The sequence below is a fragment of the Neophocaena asiaeorientalis genome, unplaced genomic scaffold (assembly GCF_003031525.2).
Source record: "Neophocaena asiaeorientalis asiaeorientalis breed wild unplaced genomic scaffold, Neophocaena_asiaeorientalis_V1.1 scaffold105, whole genome shotgun sequence".
Lineage (NCBI taxonomy): Eukaryota > Metazoa > Chordata > Mammalia > Artiodactyla > Phocoenidae > Neophocaena > Neophocaena asiaeorientalis.
The window spans coordinates 3,698,156-3,716,822 of record NW_020172162.1 but is presented as its reverse complement, the minus strand read 5'-3'; the positions used below and the strand labels follow the sequence as shown (position 1 = coordinate 3,716,822).

Genomic DNA, 18,667 nt, shown 5'->3' with positions numbered 1-18,667 from the left:
TGACATAGACTGGAAAGAAGTTGATGCATGTACCTTTTGAGAATCTTTTTTTTTAATTAATTAATTTCTTTTTGGCTGCGTTGGGTCTTCATTGCTGCACATGGGCTTTCTCTAGTTGTGGCGAGTGGGGGCTACTCTTCATTGCGGTGTGCGGGCTTCTCATTGCAGTGGCTTCTCCTGTTGTGGAGCGTGGGCTCTAGGTGCACGGGCTTCACTAGTTGCAGCACACAGGCTCAGTAGCTGTGGCTCACGGGCTTAGTTGCTCCGCAGCATGTGGTATCTTCCCGGACCAGGGCTCGAACCCATGTCATCTGCATTGGCAGGTGGATTCTTAACACTGCGCCACCAGGGAAGTCCCAAGAATCTTTTTTATAAGCATGCTACCAAATGCATAACTGCAGCTCCTATAAGTTTCATTTTCTCCCACAAAAAGGAACTGTGTAATACATTTCCAGGCGAATAGGAACTTCCCACTATACATGCAGCTTTGCAAACTCTATTTTTTCAAATCTAGTCAATTTACCCACAAGATTTTTCCTTCTTCTAAACAAATAATCAGAGGTAAATAATAACTTTTCAATCTCAAAATATGTAACCATGTTATAAATACATAAAGTCCATAATGCATATGACTCATTTACACTATAATCACAACTTTTAGAATAATAAGAAAAACTAAGTCTCAATAATATGTTTCTATTTTCAGAGGGTTCATTATTAAGACTTCTAGTATCCAGGGTAGCATTATAAATACTCTAAACTCTAGATCTGCTCTTTTTTCATTGTATTTGCTCAACTTTTTGTCATTTCACTATTCATTAGCACTTTTATCTGAAGATGAAAAGAGAAAGAGAAAGAAGACAAATTCAATCTTTCAGCTTATTCTTATCTCTGATAAAAGATCTGAAGAGTAAATTTTAAGCTACAAGCTAAAACAAGATTTGGATATCACTATATTTAACTTATCACTGCACACGACTAAAGGTAGATTAATAAGGTAAGTTATACTTTTATAAAAGAAAGATAAAGATTGATAAATATTTTATCAATATTCTTATTGACAAAAGCAATTGAGAATTAATTCTACCCAAAGACAATAAGATTATAATATATAAATACAGTGAATATATAATATTAATACACACACACACTGTGCAACATGGTTTGGAAGAAAGAACTCTCAGTAAAAAGCAGGAAATCTGGTTTCTAGACCTGGCTCTGCCAGTAGCTGGGCAACCTTAGGTAAGATGATCTTAGGCATGAGTCAGTTACCTCCACTGCACAACGAGGTGGTAGGATAAATATAAATATTCTTAAGGCTCCTTCAAACTCTGACATCCTGTGAGTATGTGTGTACACACACACACACACACACACACACACTTACTAGCCTATACAAGTATGGCATGACTGATGTTCACAGCCCAGCACCCATTCTGATTGGTCTGTCAATGCTGTACCAGTTGTTAAACAGTTTGAATTATCATCCTATTTACAGCCACCCCCAAATTACAAAATGTCTAACGTGTATAGCCCTGTGCTTGCAGTCTGCCTTTTCCAACCATAATGAGGATATTCCAAAGTCAAACAGGCTCTCTTAACCTCCAGTTGTAACTTAGAGTACAACCCCTTTCCTACTACCATTTCCCCCCCTCAAAAAGAGTTTCTACACATTTTGTGTTCTGTATTTCTCAGCTCTCACTATTCATATCTTATTTAGTTCCATGTCAGGTAACTTCCCACATACACTGAAACTTTTTTTAGCTTTCTTCCTCTGCCTTCACCTTCTCCCTTCTAAGCCTTTTCCAGTTTTCTCAAGAAAGCCTCTACTTCATTCCAATTAGAGCAAAACAAAATCGTAAGCATGACTATTAAACTAAGAATGATGGCAGTGATACATCTAAATAAAGAAATTAAAAGGCAAAACACACACACACACACAGAAGAAAAAAAAGGCAAAACAAACTAAAAAAAAATTTTTTAGGGACTTCCCTGTGGTCCAATGGGTAAGACTCTGCACTCCCAATGCAGGGGGCCCGGGTTCGATCCCTGGTCAGGGAACTAGATCTCACATGCATGCCACAACTAAGAGTCTGCATACCCCAACTAAGAAGTCCGCATGCTGCAACAAAGATCACACATGCCGCAACTAAGGCCTGGCACAGCCAAAATAAATAAATAAATAAATAAATTTAAATTTTAAAGGCAAAACAAAGATCCAGTTTCATCAACCTCTAAAATTTGTAGACACATACAGGAGCCCATTCAAAATTCACAAAAATTTCCATTTCATCCACTCATCCTCTATAATTATCAACATTACAGAAGGTAGAAAACTTATTTAAAATTTGTGATTTTACTTTAATATATTGCTGTTTTATATAACTGTTAGCATTATAATCTCCCAACACACAGTTAATCACTCCTCACTCATTCTGTATCGTAGCACAGTATTTTTCCTATACTGTATTATAATTATTTGTTGGTGGGTCTAATTCCTTGATTAGAACATCCTGATTTCCTTGATGGCAGAATTCACCTCAGGACAATATTCATCACTGTAACCCCAGTGACTAAGCACTTAATAAATGCATGTTAAAATCTGAATATTGTTTTCTTCTATTTTATCTTAGAAAGGTATAATATTTGAGCTACTTGGGCAATTAGGCTTTTGTAGATTAGCTAGCCCAGGACTTAAATACCACATTTAGGACAATGTTTGGGGGACAAATCTATCATAGTTCAAAAGAAATAACAAGTAAACTTCTGAAACAGTCTTTTTGAAAATTTGTAGCATGATAAGGGCCTTGGCAGTCTTGTAGTCCAATCCCATCATTTACAGAGGAAAAAAAGTAAAATCAAGCAGATTCAAGAGACTTGCCCAAACTCAGTGACAGAGCCAGTTTCACAGCAGACTGCCTTCTTAACCCATTGTTTTCTCTGCTGTATCATGGAAACCACATAAATATGTGACATGACTGGGTGGTTTCTTCTGTTTTCAGTTGTTAAGAATTTTAAAGATTTAAGTTATTTTAGACATTATGCCAGAGTTTATTCAGTTAATGAACTATATATTTCTAATCTATGAATCCTAGCAATTATTATTCATTCATTATTGTCTGAGGAATACACTAAAAGAGCTTCCACATGTCTTCAGAGACAAATTACAAAGTTCACATTTAATAACAACAAAAACAAGTTGAATACTGACTACAGATGGTAAGAGTACATTCTGATTATACATCAAGAAGTCTTTTTATTAAGTCTAATTTAAGTGCCAATCTACACTTTGTTCTCATTAATTTTATATATTTGTGTGACTATTCAGAGTGGTCATTGTCTCAATAACCTACATATACTATTTAACACCAACTTAAAAATGGGAAGTATAGATACAGTCAGTAGTAAATAAATATATAAAGTGTTTTGGACCAAGCACCCCTAATATACTATAATTTTGAGAGAGAAAAGCTAAATTTACTATAGCAGGAAAAGATTTCTTGGATATCTTGAAGCCTCAAAAACTTGGCCAAACTATTGTTCAGTGTGCACACAGTTTGTGTCTTCATGCTCAGATGTTGTTGAAACAGCAGACTTAAAAGAAATAATGTCAATGAATCCTACCAAGCACTATACATGACCTCTGGGGTAATTAGCAATCATTCAAAAGCAACAAGACTAAAATGTTCTATTCTTTATTACTGTCAGCTCTTATCTTGATCAGCATTTTAATAAAGATGGTTCGTTTCTAAGACAGTTTCATGAATCAGTCATAATTACATTCTGACATGCAGTGAATAGTAAAGCAAAACTAAATATCACTTCATCAACCTTTCTAACCTTTATGCAAGTATTAACTGTAAATAGTTTTTACACAATCCCACAACAGAAAATCTGCATATTTCTTAGCTTTGTACATACTTTACCCCAAATGAATTTCCTGTGACCTATACCTGAAAAACACAATCAGCCATAATTATCCAGTTTTGTGAGATGTTCAGGTGTTGCCTTTCAGAGTTCAAATCAACTTCAAGTATAAAAGCCTACTTTATTCTACAAATGGCACAATATGCAAAATGGGTTAAGTAGCCAAAAGCATCTCAGAGCATTGTGGCTTGAAAGAAGTCTATCCAGAATCAAAATGTCAGAACAAAAATACACTAAAGCAAAGCAGTACTTATAAAAATAGATTCACAGATTACACACTAAGAAATGGATCACATGGGGCTTCCCTGGTGGTGCAGTGGTTAAGAATCCGCCTCCCAGTGCACGGGACATGGGTTTGAGCCCTGGTCCGGGAAGATCCCACAAGCCACGGAGCAACCAAGCCCGTGCGCCGCAACTACTGAAGCCCGAGCACCTAGAGCCCATGCTCTGCGACAAAAGAAGCCACCGCAATGAGAAGCCCACGCACCGCAATGAAGAGTAGTCCCTGCTCGCCACAAGTACAGAAAGCCCGCGCTCAGCAGCAAAGACCCAACACAGCCAAAAATAAATAAATAAATATTAAAAAAAAAAAAGAAATGGATCACTGATGACTACTGCAGAAAATCTTATAAATAAAATATGTTAAAGAATATTAATTAGAAGGAAATCTGAACATTTAAGTAATTGAAGGGTAGATTTTTAAAAAATGTAATTCCAAAATAGCTGATGGAAGAGGGTAAAAATTTATCAGAAGTATAAACTTAGAGATAAACTACTCTGATATTAAAGTGTAAACTGTTTTAGCCACCCCCACCAAATACATGATTTACATTAGAGTTTTGAAATAGCTAATTTCTCTTTTTGCTGAGGGCTAATTTTAAAAAATATTTTAGATAGTCAAAGTGAACATAATTCAGCTACCAGAATAAATTGTTACTACATTTTAGATGATTTATCGTTTCAGGTCTCAGAAAATTTGAAAATAAATGCAATTCTTTCTCAAGAATATTTCCTGTGTTCCCAGTAGTAGACACAAAATATCCACACAGAGCCAGGTTCCCAAACCTGTATTTCCACTAAGTCCCTCAAGTAAGTACAGTAAATCTACTGAGTAACATTTTGAAACCAAACTGATTTCCATTTAAGAACTTAACTACAGTGAAATAGAAACATAGTTACCACTTTACTTTGTGTAATTTCAATTTGAAAAATAGGTTCTTTTAAAAACCAATCTAAAATCATCCTCTATATATTTTCTTATACATTTTATTATAAAACAACCTCACTAGAATATTACCAATCTGAGGCAAAAAGGAATATAGTAATCTTTTTCATATGGAATTAAAAACAGAAAAGTATTAAGTCTTTTATGTGATAATTTTTAACTCCTCTATTTAGTTTTCTTGATCATTATTCCTTTCTCTTATTGGAGGTGCAAGCAAAGAAGGGAAAAGAAGTGCTGATTTAAGAAAACAGATTTCCCAGAAAGAAAAAAAAACTGTGATTAAGATTTAAACAAAAGCTAAAGATGGCTTCCTCTGAGCACTGATGAGGTCTGCTACCTCGTTACTAACAACTGAAAACTTGTGATGCATTTTGTTTCAAGAGAATCCAAAAGTCCTTGCTATAAAGCAAAAGCGGGGGGGTGGGGGGGGGGAAGCGGATCCATTCACTCTTTCTGTATCACCACCATTATGTAAGAAGTATAAAACACTGCCTTTATGCTGCCAAACCACAATGACTCTTCCTACATCAAAGGATTTTCACCACTAGGGTTTTTTCTTCAAAATTTATTCAAGCTAAGGGCAGAGAGACAACAATTCATACACGCTAATTACGTCTAATTATCTATTCCCTTTGCTGACCAGCTCCGACCAGTGTTATTTGCTATCTGGATTTCTCACAACCTCCCTTTGCCCTGTCCATCCAGCCTAACAGTGAAGGCTTTGAAGAAAACAGTTGTGGCTTTTTAGAGTTTTCTCAATATAGAGTTCAAGCAATTAAATAATTATTCTGTTAGTTTTGACACATTTATGTGTTAAATATGAGGACCTCTTGGTTAATTTGACAAATTCCTCACATCTCTTCATGGTTGGAATCATAGTAACACCCTCTCTTACAGGAGCTTCTCCTCATGCTTTCTTTTCATGATCTAAATGAAATGTTGATTGGATTAAAGTTCTTCTCTGCAGACCTCCATGGTGGCCTATGACAAAGAGCTTAAAAGTTCTATTAATTGGCTTGAGTTTTCAGGGAGGGGAAAGGGAGAATTTTATTTCACATTACATCACTAGTCAAGAAAATTGCCACATGTAATTAAACTAATTTGTCTCATGAGTCAAAGAAACAGCTAATTCATATTTAAGACACACTTCCCTTAAACCATTTTCGTCATCAAAGAATTGATTTCTTGTAATTTAACCAAAAATAACTATTTATTATTCTAAGAGAAGAGAATTCAAGACTTAAACAGTACGTGTTTTACATATAAGCAAGAGCTTGCTGTATTCGTTTGATATAAATATGTAGCTATATATTTTATATATAATTATACAAATACAAATATATATTTATATATTTCATGGGAAATAGTTATTCTCATTTTATATAAGACATTGATGGAAAATAGTATTTTAAAAGGCATACAGCCAAAATTACTATTTCATAGGTAGGCTCTGACTAATAGAAGGTATATATTCTGGTATGAAGATGGACAAAATTACATTTTAAATCCATATCACAACAATTTTTATTCTAGATACTTATTAATTTCATGGACACAGCACAAAAACACTATTACAAATAAAGTTTAATGCCTGTACTATAGCCAATTTTTTAAAATATATTTTCTCAAACGTATATAAAATAGGTTTATGAAAACATCTTAGGTAATTTACTTAATTTATCTGCCTAAAACTTGCTAATTATAGGAATGTTTTACAAGTCAAACAGTAATTTTTGTATCTTAAAATATTAAATACTAAAATTCAAATGAACACTTTAGTGGTTTGGGGGGGAAAGCCAAAACTCTTTTCAATTCAGGATTTCAATTTACTACTTTTGTTCTGTCTTTTGTTTCTTTCAATCTTAAGTATTAAAAAGCCAACTCATAAGTAAAGACATTATTACACTAACAAAGGATTAATCCCTGCTAGGCTGACTCAGGTGACAACACAGTGAAGATCAGTGGGGCTGACACTGACCTCAAAGGCTGATTCTGATTATTTAGCCCTGTGAAAGCTCTAGTATTGACAGTTATAATGAACAAACTGACAAATCAATTTCACCAATGAAATGAAAATTGTGGCCAGAAAAAACAGCAAAAATACACTTAGCAAGTCTATAAATCCTTATACAGGTGGCTGGACAAAGGGTGAACACTGAAGAATTTTATATAAGGGTTATACACAATTTTGCTAAAGTTTATAACTAGAGAGCACACCATGGTAATAGTCTCAAAGAGTTCAGTAGAGAAAAAAAAAAAAGTTCACTATAGGTATAACATCCCTCAGAAAAAAATCCACAGGAAACAAAAACATAAAAGCTAATACATAGCTTAATTTATTTTTTTTCAAGCTTTAGATAAAGGATGCATAACAGCTAAGAAACATTAACAACCAAGTAGAAGAAATGAAGTCATTGCTTGACATTAAACTAATATTATAAAAACAGTAATAATAACAAAACTATTACTACCTTAGATTACAAAGTATTTTTATGTGTTGCATATTTACACTCAACAAATGTTAAAACAAATCAGATTATGATGCTTTCCAAGTGGGCAACTCTTTTATCAGGAAAAGGAAAATTCGTATTTATAAATGTTAATGCTAGTATCTTATTTTTCTCCAATTTCGTCATCTGACACTCATCAAAGAGAAAATTATACTGTAGAATTCCCCGCTGGTTATTTTTGACCAGCTTACAGTTATCATTTCAGTAATCTATTAATCACCTGACTCACTTAATTTTAAATAGAAATAAAAAATTTAAGGATTAGTTTGCTAAAATGTTAGTGTCAACGAGAGTTAAAGTGCTGTATTATTGATAACAGATTCTATTGTTTTGTGGCAAAAATACTACATACGATATTGCACTGGAACATTTCCCACAAGGGGATTATTTTAGATTTGTCTATACTGTTAAACCAAATAAGAAAATCATAAAAAGAAAGTTAATGAAATTCACATGGAGAATTTTTTTTAACTCTAAAAATTATGTATAGCATTTATCTCTTTCAGGGCTCATTACAGAATGAATCAAACAATGATTGATGTAGGTGTAAGTGATGGAGTGAACAGAGAGATTTTTTTACCTAAATATAAAACACCCTCCAAAATATGGAGTGCAAGATTTGACCACATGGGAAGAGCAATGCTTGCCAGGCAATCCATTTATCAAGAAGGCTAATAATAGCAGTCCAGTTGAAATTAACCTAAGAAACTATTCTGATCAAAATATCAGTTGGTCCCCTTTTTCTTTTAACCACAATAGTTTTACATAATGTTTACAATGCAGTGAGATTATGTTCAAGTATTATTCAATGCCTGTATATTTAAGGTATTATTCTTTTAAAATGTATACAATTGAAGACATTCTAAGAAAGCTGATCCTAGCAAAGCTGATATTTCTCAAGTTACCAAATTATTTGAAACTGATACTAGACCACCCTCTTGCCTTTAGTTCACCAAGCATCCTCCTTTCAATCAACCATTTATCCAGCAAGCTCTTGAAATGCTGCCTTCTCCAAGACCTACTAATGAATCTATGCTGACACATAATTTCCATCAAATAAAACAACTCATAGTTTATGGAAAACAAGTGTTATTTACATTTTATTTTTAACAGTTGTTTGTCACTCTGTCCTTTGTATGTTGCATAGATCAGGGGTAAGAAAACCTTTTCTTTAAAGAGCCAGACAATAAATACTTCAGGCTTTAAAGACCATAGTTCTCTGCCATAACTACGCAACTCTCCAACTATAGTAGTGTGAAAACAGACATAGAAAATACATAAACAAATGAGCATTAAGTTTTTCAATAAAACTTTATTTACAAAAACAGGTGGCAAGCCAGATTTGGCCACTGGCTGTAGTTTATTAACCCCTGGTATAGATTATCAGTCTGCTTTAAAATACTGCAGTGCAGAGACTGAGACAGATGTATTTAATTTTATAAATTGGTGCTACGTAGATACCAACAAATGCTTCCAAAACTATATCTGTTTGCATACTTCAGAAGAATTACCTAAGTTTTACTAAAATCACAACAAAGATTCTTCAAGAGTAAATCAGCAAAATCAGGACATCAAGTCATCATGAAGCTTCAAGTTTGAAGCAGGCACAATAATCACAATACTAACCATCTTTTTTATATAAATAAGGGAATGTTAACTACCAAAATGTTTTTTTTCCACTTACATACAATACAAAACATATTCTGCTTTTATGTTGGGCGGGGGGAAATCTGAGTTTTAAATAAATTCCCAAGCCTCAAGTAAACAGAAGAACAGTAATAGTTATTTTATGAAAACTCAATGAGCTAAGTACTAATCACAACATTTTAAATCTGTAATTCTCATGCTTCTGTCTTTCCCATGTGCTTTTTCTTCCATGATGAATGCCCTTTCTCACTTTGCCTGGTAACTTTAATTTGTCATTTAGGTCTTAACTTAAACCTAATCTGCTCTTAGGAAATACTACTTACATGTACCATCTTCTCTACTCAAACTGCTAGTGTGGGTTGAGGTCCCTTTTTTATACTGTTTGCATTCTGTGGTTAACTCAACTACAGATGTCCACACGATATGAAAAAAATTTTATTGTCTGATTTACAGACCAAAGTAAGACACTATTTAATCAAATTCAATGTCCTACCACCAATGTTTTCTTACCATAATATCTCCATTAATAAGTTACTAGCTTTGACTGGTAGTACAAAATCTTAAAGTAAGTTCTTCAGGAAGCTTCATGAGGGCTGTAATTCTTGAGTTACCATATATCCAAAAATATACATCTGTAGGCTTGGATTTTCATAACAGCCTAGCTGACAAGAGGACACATCTTTTCTTTTTTAATATAGTAAAAACTATTCTATTCTATTCCAGTATCAACTTGTGGTGGAAAAGTCTCAGTCCAGCTTGATTTTTTTCCCATTGGTTCTTCTTCTATGTAATTGTAGGATTCTCTCTTTATCCTTGAAGTGCAGTTTTGCACCAGAAAAATACATTATTCTTTTATTTTATCTTTATGTTCTCTTTTTTAGAATTACTAATTATGTGAATATTTGATCTCTGTTGTCTATTTTCCATACTAGCACCTTCTCTGTAATAGTTTTTATCTCTGACTATTCTGACTTCATTTAGTGTGATTCTTTTCTTAACTCTGATCTCTGTATAGCTGATTTTATTTTCAGTAGTGTTGATTCTTTAACTTACTTTTGCTAAAACACTTTTCACTTTTTTAATGGGTCCACCTTCAGTCTGTTTTATTTTAGCTCTGCCAGCTCATTTTTCATCTGATTTTACATTTTTTCATCTCTGATCTCTTATTTCATCAGTACCATAACTTTAATTTCTTTTCCTTTTAACTAGTCCTATTGTATTTTCACTCTCCTTTTTTTTAAAAAAAAAAAAAGGGCTTCCCTGGTGGCGCAGTGGCTGAGAGTCCGCCTGCTGATGCAGGGGACACGGGTTCGTGCCCCAGTCTGGGAGGATCCCACGCGCCGCGGAGCAGCCGGGCCCGTGAGCCATGGCCACTGAGCCTGCACATCCAGAGCCTGTGCTCCGCAACAGGAGAGGCCACGACAGTGAGAGGCCCGCATACCACACACAAAAAAAGATTTTTAAAAAAATTTATTTTATTTTTTGGCTGCATCGGATCTTTCGTTGCAGTGCGCAGGCTCTTCGTTGTGGTGCGCGGGCTTCTCTCTAGTTGTGGCGTGCAGGTTTTCTCTTCTCTAGTTGTGGTGTGCAGGCTCCAAGGCATGTAGACTCTGTACTTGTGGTGTGCGGGTTCCAGAGTGTGTGGGCTCTGTAGTTTGCGGCACACAGGCTCTCTAGTTGAGGCACATGAGCTCAGTAATTGTGGTGTGCGGGCTTAGTTGCCCTATGGCATGTGGGATCTTAGTTCCCCGACCAGGGATGGAACCTGCGTCCCCTGTACTGTAAGGTGGATTCTTTACCACTGGACCACCAGGAAAGTCCCTAATTTCTTTTAAAATATAACAAAGTGTTATCTGAAAAAAAATCTTCCATTTCCTGAGATAATTCTTATTCTAAAGCATATTCTTCAAGTGCTTTTACTTGTTGGTTCATGCCTACCTCTCCCATCTGCTCCTGATGCTTCCTTCTTATGCCTGCCATTTCATCTTTTTAACAGTCTCTATACATGGGACCCATGTTCAGTCCATTTTGCTTTTTGCTGATTTCTCAGTTTTGAATATGGGTAGTCTTATCCAGGTCTGCTGATTTTCTAGGAAGGGTGGGGAAAAATTTACCTACTTAAAAATGTTTATTATAAAAAGAATACAGTATCATTCCAGAAGTCTTTGAAAGGTCTAAAAGAGATAATTTAAGTCATCTATAATCTTATTATTCAGAAATAAGTTCTCTTTACATTTTGGGATATTTATTTCCACTATTTTCCATGTATGTATATTACTTCCATAGTTGAGAGAGTAATATACTCCTACGTCGTATTTTTTCACTCATATTATCCATGAGCATTATTCTACATTATCACGTGTTTTGAAAATGTCATTCTAAATAACTCTAGTATATCCCCTCATGTGACTATACCATCTTTTACTTAACAAATCCTCTAAACATGGGAGAGAAAGACGTGCCCATCACTGCTTTTTTTTTTATAGTTATCCTATTTATATTTTTGTATCTATGGAAAAATATGGCTCTGAGCTCCCAAATTACCAAAAAAATAAAATAAAATCCTGCATTATTCTTTTTTATAACTAAAAACTAAGAAAAAGACTAATGGTTTTGACCAAGGCAGAGTAGCTGAAACTCAATTTTGCCCTCCTGCCATAAATCACTAAAACACTGCATAAAACATGTGAAACATCTGATGTCAGACATAACACAATGGGTAGCAAAGGACAGCAATCCCTGAGACGTGGGAAGTAAATTAGGCAAGCAAGTATTATATTTCCCCTGGCTTTCCATCTAGAGGCAATTTCTAGACTTCAGCACAGCAGTCTAAATGAGTTGAGGAGACAACATCGGGGTTTTGGAAAGCTGAGGCAGTTGCAATTTGTATAGTACAGTTCAGTAAGGAGGAAGTTATACAGAGAAAGAGCTTCAGATAATCTACATAGAAAAGGCCCTGTAATCTTTAGTTGAATGTAAAATTGCACATGTATATGATGAAACTTGACAAGACTGGGTGGAGAACAATCCACACAAAGCTGGGAGATGTAAGCATTCTGAACAGCCAGAGTAGAGAGACTTCAGTGAACACTAAGGGGGGGGGATTCAGTAGAGAACCCATAGGGGTGACATCCAGAAGAAGGTTAAAATATAGTCCTAGAGTAAAGGTTACACTAGACACGATAACAAATTTTAAAAACAAGCCTCAGAAGGATCAGGATGACCTGCAAGAAAAAACCACTTGCCAATAAAAGTCAACAGTCTTAAAGGAAATAACAGAGACTCAGTGCAATAATCACAATGTCCATCATCCCATCACAAATTACTAAACTTGCAAAGAAGCAGGAAAATAGGACCCACAACCAGGAAAAAAAAATCAGACCATAGAAACAAAATCAGAAATGACAAGAGATGATAGAATTAGCAGACAAGAACTTCTAATAAACTGACTTATGCTTTTTGGGAAGACAGAGTAGCTGTACATTCCCCTGTTCCTCCTGCTATGTACAATTTAAAATCCTGGAAATTATATATAAAACAAACATAAGAAAACACAGAATAGTAGAAAGAAAGAAAAACAGCGAAGGACCTCAAGACCTGAATAACAATAGAATGGTGAGTTCTCTAGTCTTCTTTTGACTCATATATCTCGGACTTAGAAGTGAAGAAGCCGGCGACCCAGAAATGCCAACTGACACAGACAAATGAGGCTCCAACAAAAGCCTGCTCTCTTTAGCCAAAGGACCAGGAAAATGGCAATGTAACAAGAAAGAAAACTTTTAGACAATAACAGTTCTACTGCAGCAAACACCACAGAAAACTGTGGTGCCACCTCCACCCATTCTAGCAAAGGCTGAAGGGAGCCTTGAATTAAAGTCTCACAAGGATGTAATGAGGCCCACTAACACTCCTGCCAGGCTAATGTCAAAGAAGGAAGGCCAGGGACTTCCCTGGTGGTTCAGTGGTTTAGACTTTGCACTTCCAGTGCAGGGGATGTGGGTTCGATCCCTTGTTGGGAACTTAGGTCCCACATATGCCACGTGGTGAGGCAAAAAAAAAAAAAAGATGGAAGGCCACGTAGGGAGCTGGAACTTTCATCCCTGCCAGTCAATAATGAGCATCCTCCCCATCCCCACAATGTCAGTGGAAATTAAACCCCTCCACCAGCAGTAACATGGAGTACCCTTGCCTCAGGTGTCAATAGGCTGAATAGGGAACCCAGACGTCTACCTATGTCTGGCAGTAACAAGGCAGTGTCTCTCCTCCTTCCAGAAGAGTGTCCAAATAGCCAGTTAAAACAGAAAGTTTAAATAAGATCCACAAAGAAGATATGCAAATGGCCAAGAAGCACAGGAAAAGATGCTCAATATCACTAATCATTTAAGAAATGCAAATCAAAACACAATGAAGGGGACTTACCTGCTGGCGCAGTGGTTAAAAATCTGCCTGCCAATGCAGGGGACACGGGTTCGAACCCTGGTCCGGGAAGATCCCACATGCTGCAGAGCAACTAAGCACATGCACCACAACTAGTGAGCCTGTGCTCTAGAGCCCGTGAGCTGCAACTACTGAACCTGCACGCCACAACTACTGAAGCTCGCGCACCCTAGAGCCCGCACACCCTAGAGCCCACGCACCGCAACTACTCAGCCCACGCACCACAACTACTGAAGTCCACGTGCTCTAGAGCACATGGCCAACAGATGAACGGATAAACAAAATTGGTATAAACATATAATGGAATATTAGCCTTAAAAGGGAATGGAATTTTAACTCTTGCTACAGCATGGATGAATGAATCTTGAAGTCATTATGCTAAATGAAATAGGCCAGACAAAGAAGTACAAATATTATATGATTCTACTTATATAAGGTACCTAGAAATGACAAATTCACAGGGACAGAAAGTAGAAAGGTGGTTACCAGGATCTGGGGGAGGGGAAGAATAGGGAGTGATTATTTAAAGAGTACAGGGTTTCAGTTTGGGAAGATATAAAAGTTCCGGAGATGCATGGTGGTGATGGTTGCTCAACAATGTGAATGTACTTAATGCCACTGAACTGTACATTTAAAATGGTTAAAGTGGTAAATCTTATGTTATGCATATTTTACCACAATAAAATATCAATTAACAAATATAAGATTCAAAGTCTCATGACAAATTATTAAATCGTCCAAGTTTCAGTTGAAAACCACTCATACCAAAAACCACAAAGACCTCAAACAGAATATAAAAAGACAATCAAATGCCAACATCAAGATGACAGAGATGTTAGATTTATCTGATAAACATCTGAAAGCAGGGTTTCCCTGGTGGCGCAGTGGTTAAGAATCTCCCTGCCAATGCAGGGGACACGGGTTCAAGCCCTGGTCTGGGAAGATCCCACGTGCCACAGAGCAACTAAGCCCATGCGCCACAACTACTGAGCCCACGTGGTAGGGCCTGCGAGCCACAACTACTGAGCCCACGTGGCACAGCTACTGAAGCCCGTGTGCCTAGAGCCCATGCTCCGCAACAAGAGAAGCCACTGCAATGAGAAGCCCAGGCACTGCAACAAAAGAGCAGCCCCTGCTCACCGCAACTAGAGGAAGCCCATGCACAGCAACAAAGACCCAACGCAGCCTAAATAAATAAATAAATTTATAAAAAAAAAAAGATTTGGAAGCAGATGTGATAAAAATGCTTCAGCAGGAAATAATGACTATGCTTGAAACAAGGAGAATTACTCCTTCATGATAAAAAAATAACTTTTATAAGTTCCATTCAGAGGCAATATTGAATCATTTTAAATCTGTACGCAACTTACAACAGTCTCCAAATATGTAAGGTCAATGACAGAATTATAAGAGAAATGGATAAATTCACAGTCATAGTGGGAGATGTTTTCCATAAGCCTCTCAATAACTGATGTGAAAAATATATAAGAATAAAGATTTGAACAGCATAATTAACAAACCTATTGATAACTTAATGGGTATTATATGTATCACACAATAACTGGAGAGTACTTATTTTCAAGAATGTTGAGAATATTTACAAAAGTTATCCACATATTGGGTCATAAAGCAAGTTTCAACAAATTTGAAAGAACTGAAGTCACAAAGGGCACATTCTCTGACCACAATGCAATTAAGCATTTATTAAGAAAACAGTAACAAAAGGATAACTAGAAAATTCTCATATGTTTGGAAATTAAGAAATAGACTTCTAGATAATTCATGGGTTAAAGAAGAAATCACAATGGAAATTAGAAAACACCTTGAACTTGAGAGTGGAAATACTAAATATCAAAACTTCATGGATGCAGCTATTCAGAGGGAAATAAATAGCCTTAAATGCATTTAAGAAAGAAGGTTAAAGTGAGATAAAAATTAATCTCAGTAAATTTTAAAAAAGAACAGCAAAATAAACTCAAAGAAAGTACAAGAAAAAAACAGGAAACTCCCTACTTAAAAGGCAGTAAAAAATACATGTAAGAGTTTTCTGTTTTGTTTTGTTTTCCTTTGCTTTTTACAGGCGGTTTCTAGAGGATATACCTGATTGTTTCCTATAGCCGTTCTAGTCCTATGGCTTCTTTTCTTGTTTTATAAATTGTGGTAAAATACACATAACATAAAATTTATCATTTTAACCATTTTTAAGTGTATAATTCAATGGCATTAAGTACATTCACAATGTTATGCAACCATCACCATTATCCATTTCCAGAACTTTTCATCATCCTAAACAGAGACTCTGCACCCACGAAACAATAACTCCCTATTCCCCTTTCCTCCCAGCCCCTGGTAACCTCTATTTTACTTTCTGTCTCTATCAATTTGCCTTTCCTAGGTACCTCATGTAAGTGGAATCATATAATATTTGTCCTTTTGTATCTGGCTTACCTCACCTAACATGTTTTCAAGGTTTATCCATAATGTATCACAACAGAATTTCACTCCTTTTTATGGCAGAACAATATTTCATTATATGAATATATTATATTTTGTTTATTCATCTGTTGATGGACCTATGGCTTGTATTATTTTTAATATTTATTTATTTATTTGGCTGCATCGGGTCTTAGTTGCAGCATGTGGGATCTTCATTGTGGCACGCAGGCTTCTCTCTAGTTGTGGCCCCTGGGCTCTAAAGCGTGCGGGCTCAGTTGCCCCGCAGCATGTGGGATCTTAGTTCCCCGACCAGGGATTGAACCTGTGTCCCCTGCATTGGAAGGCAGACTCTTAACCACTGCACCACCAGGGAAGTCCCAGACCTATGGCTTTTAATAACATATTAGTCCTCCTCATCATTCTTACTATCTTATGAAAATACTGTTCACTAATAGCTTACATAAGTTTTTGGTCATTTTGCAATACTCCAAGCAACAAATCACAAATTCTTGTGGTGAATTACAAACTTGTCATCACTCAGTTTACAGAGAAAAACGTAAGGGAGAAAAAGGATTTTACACTGTACTTTTTCCCAAAATAAATTTCTATCTTGTTTATAATCTCTTTTTATTAAATTAAGATCCTCTTTAAGTCTATCTTTAAACAAAGTTTTGATATTTAGTATTTCCACTTCTACTATACATGTCTCTCAGCTGGGTCAAAATGAAAGAGTAACGCTAGCATGTGTGAATAGGTAAAATGAATATGAAACAACTTTGCTTTACAAGGGAAACTTCATACGCCCACCAAAAAAGCTCCAGGGAAACCAGCTCTAGTGTACATTTCATCAGACTGATGTTTTGCTACATGTGAAAAGTCTTTTAAATAAATGAGACATTTTAGATATTTTCTCATCCAATCTGGTATTTAGTTTCCTGGAAATTTCAGTTCATATTTAATTTCAAATTGTGTATTACCAGGCTTCCCTGGTGGTGCAGTGGTTGAGAGTCCGCCTGCCGATGCAAGGGACACAGGTTCGTGCCCCCGGTCCGGGAAGATCCCACATGCCGCGGAGCGGCTGGGCCCATGAGCCATGGCCGCTGAGCCTGCGCGTCCAGAGCCTGTGCTCTGCAACGGGAGAGGCCACAACAGTGAGAGGCCCATGTACCGCAAAAAAAAAAAAAAAAAAACAATTGTGTATTATCTCAGATCTTGTTGGATCTCAAATCAGATTATTCATCTCTTTGGTTTTTCTTCCTCTTTAAAAAAAAATTAAGGGTGGGAAAGGGAAAGGAAATTAAATTCAATCTGGTCAATTTAGTTATCTATTAGTAATGCTATTATATGTTAAAGTATGACAAATAACTGACCAAAAAATAAGGTTTGGGGTTAAAAAAGTAGAGCTACAAAGTTCCCTGAGAATCTTTTAGCTTGTTTCATTTGTGAGCCATCTCTTTATATTTTGTGTATTTTATGATACATGAAGACTATTTTTAGCATCTATTTTTCTTAGCTTCCCTGTTTATATTTTGGTATCTACATACACCACATTACTTTGGATTCCTGGCGTGGAGAAAACATTGCAAATCTACCTTCTCCTCAAATGTAAAACATGAATACAAAGGGGAAAAAATTACTAACAGCATAAATCTTCAAAAAGTACTTTTTCCTACATCTGAAACCATCTCAGAGAAACTAAAATCTTCTGGGAACCTAAAATTGGTCAAGGAAACAGATGTTTGGATAGCACAGGGAATAAAGTTTGGCACTAACAATAGCTCCAACTAAAGTATATTTCAAAAAGATTGTCTGACTACATCTTCAGAATATGTGAATATAAAATGTTTTTACTCCTCCTTCTTGGTAAGAATTTTTGAGGTTTTAGGTCTTTTTTAAAAAAAAAATACAATTCTATCCTTTCTTTAGATATGCTGTTATGGACAGGGAAAAATGTGCCTGAGAATTACAGGAATTATATTTTGGCATATATGCTTCTTTTTGGTAATTATTTTACCAAAAACATTTTGCTTTGTGTTATAGGTATCTATGTACATAGTATATGCCCAACCAGATTATAAATGACTTGCAAGCAAGAAACACAACCTACTTAATGATTATATTATCCATTATGCCTAATGTAGCACTTTGCACATAGTAGGTTCCAATAAATATTGGTAGAATGTAGAATTATTGAATAATCGTGTAAAAAATTACTAAAATTAACCGTGAAAAAGGCGGCTACTTTATTCTTCATCATATTGTAATGAAGCCTATTTTAAACTCTATGCAGTGATGATACACACAAATATTTAAACTATTTATGTACCTCAACTTGACATAATTTCATGATAACTTGATAGCAATCACATTTAAATAGATTACAATATTTTTGTAATAATGCTACTCCAAAATAGCAACTTTAATAGCTGGGAAAACATGTTAATGGCCATTAACCTGAAGGAAACAAGGAACATTAAACATTTTT

The 18,667-nt window shown here is 35.7% G+C and overlaps 1 protein-coding gene across 3 annotated transcripts in view; it reads right to left on the bottom strand.

Moving 5' to 3' along the window:
* AFG1L (AFG1 like ATPase) overlaps positions 1-18,667 on the bottom strand; it is a 188,324-nt gene that overhangs the window by 82,338 nt on the left and 87,319 nt on the right. The gene's annotated exons all lie outside the window — the stretch shown is intronic.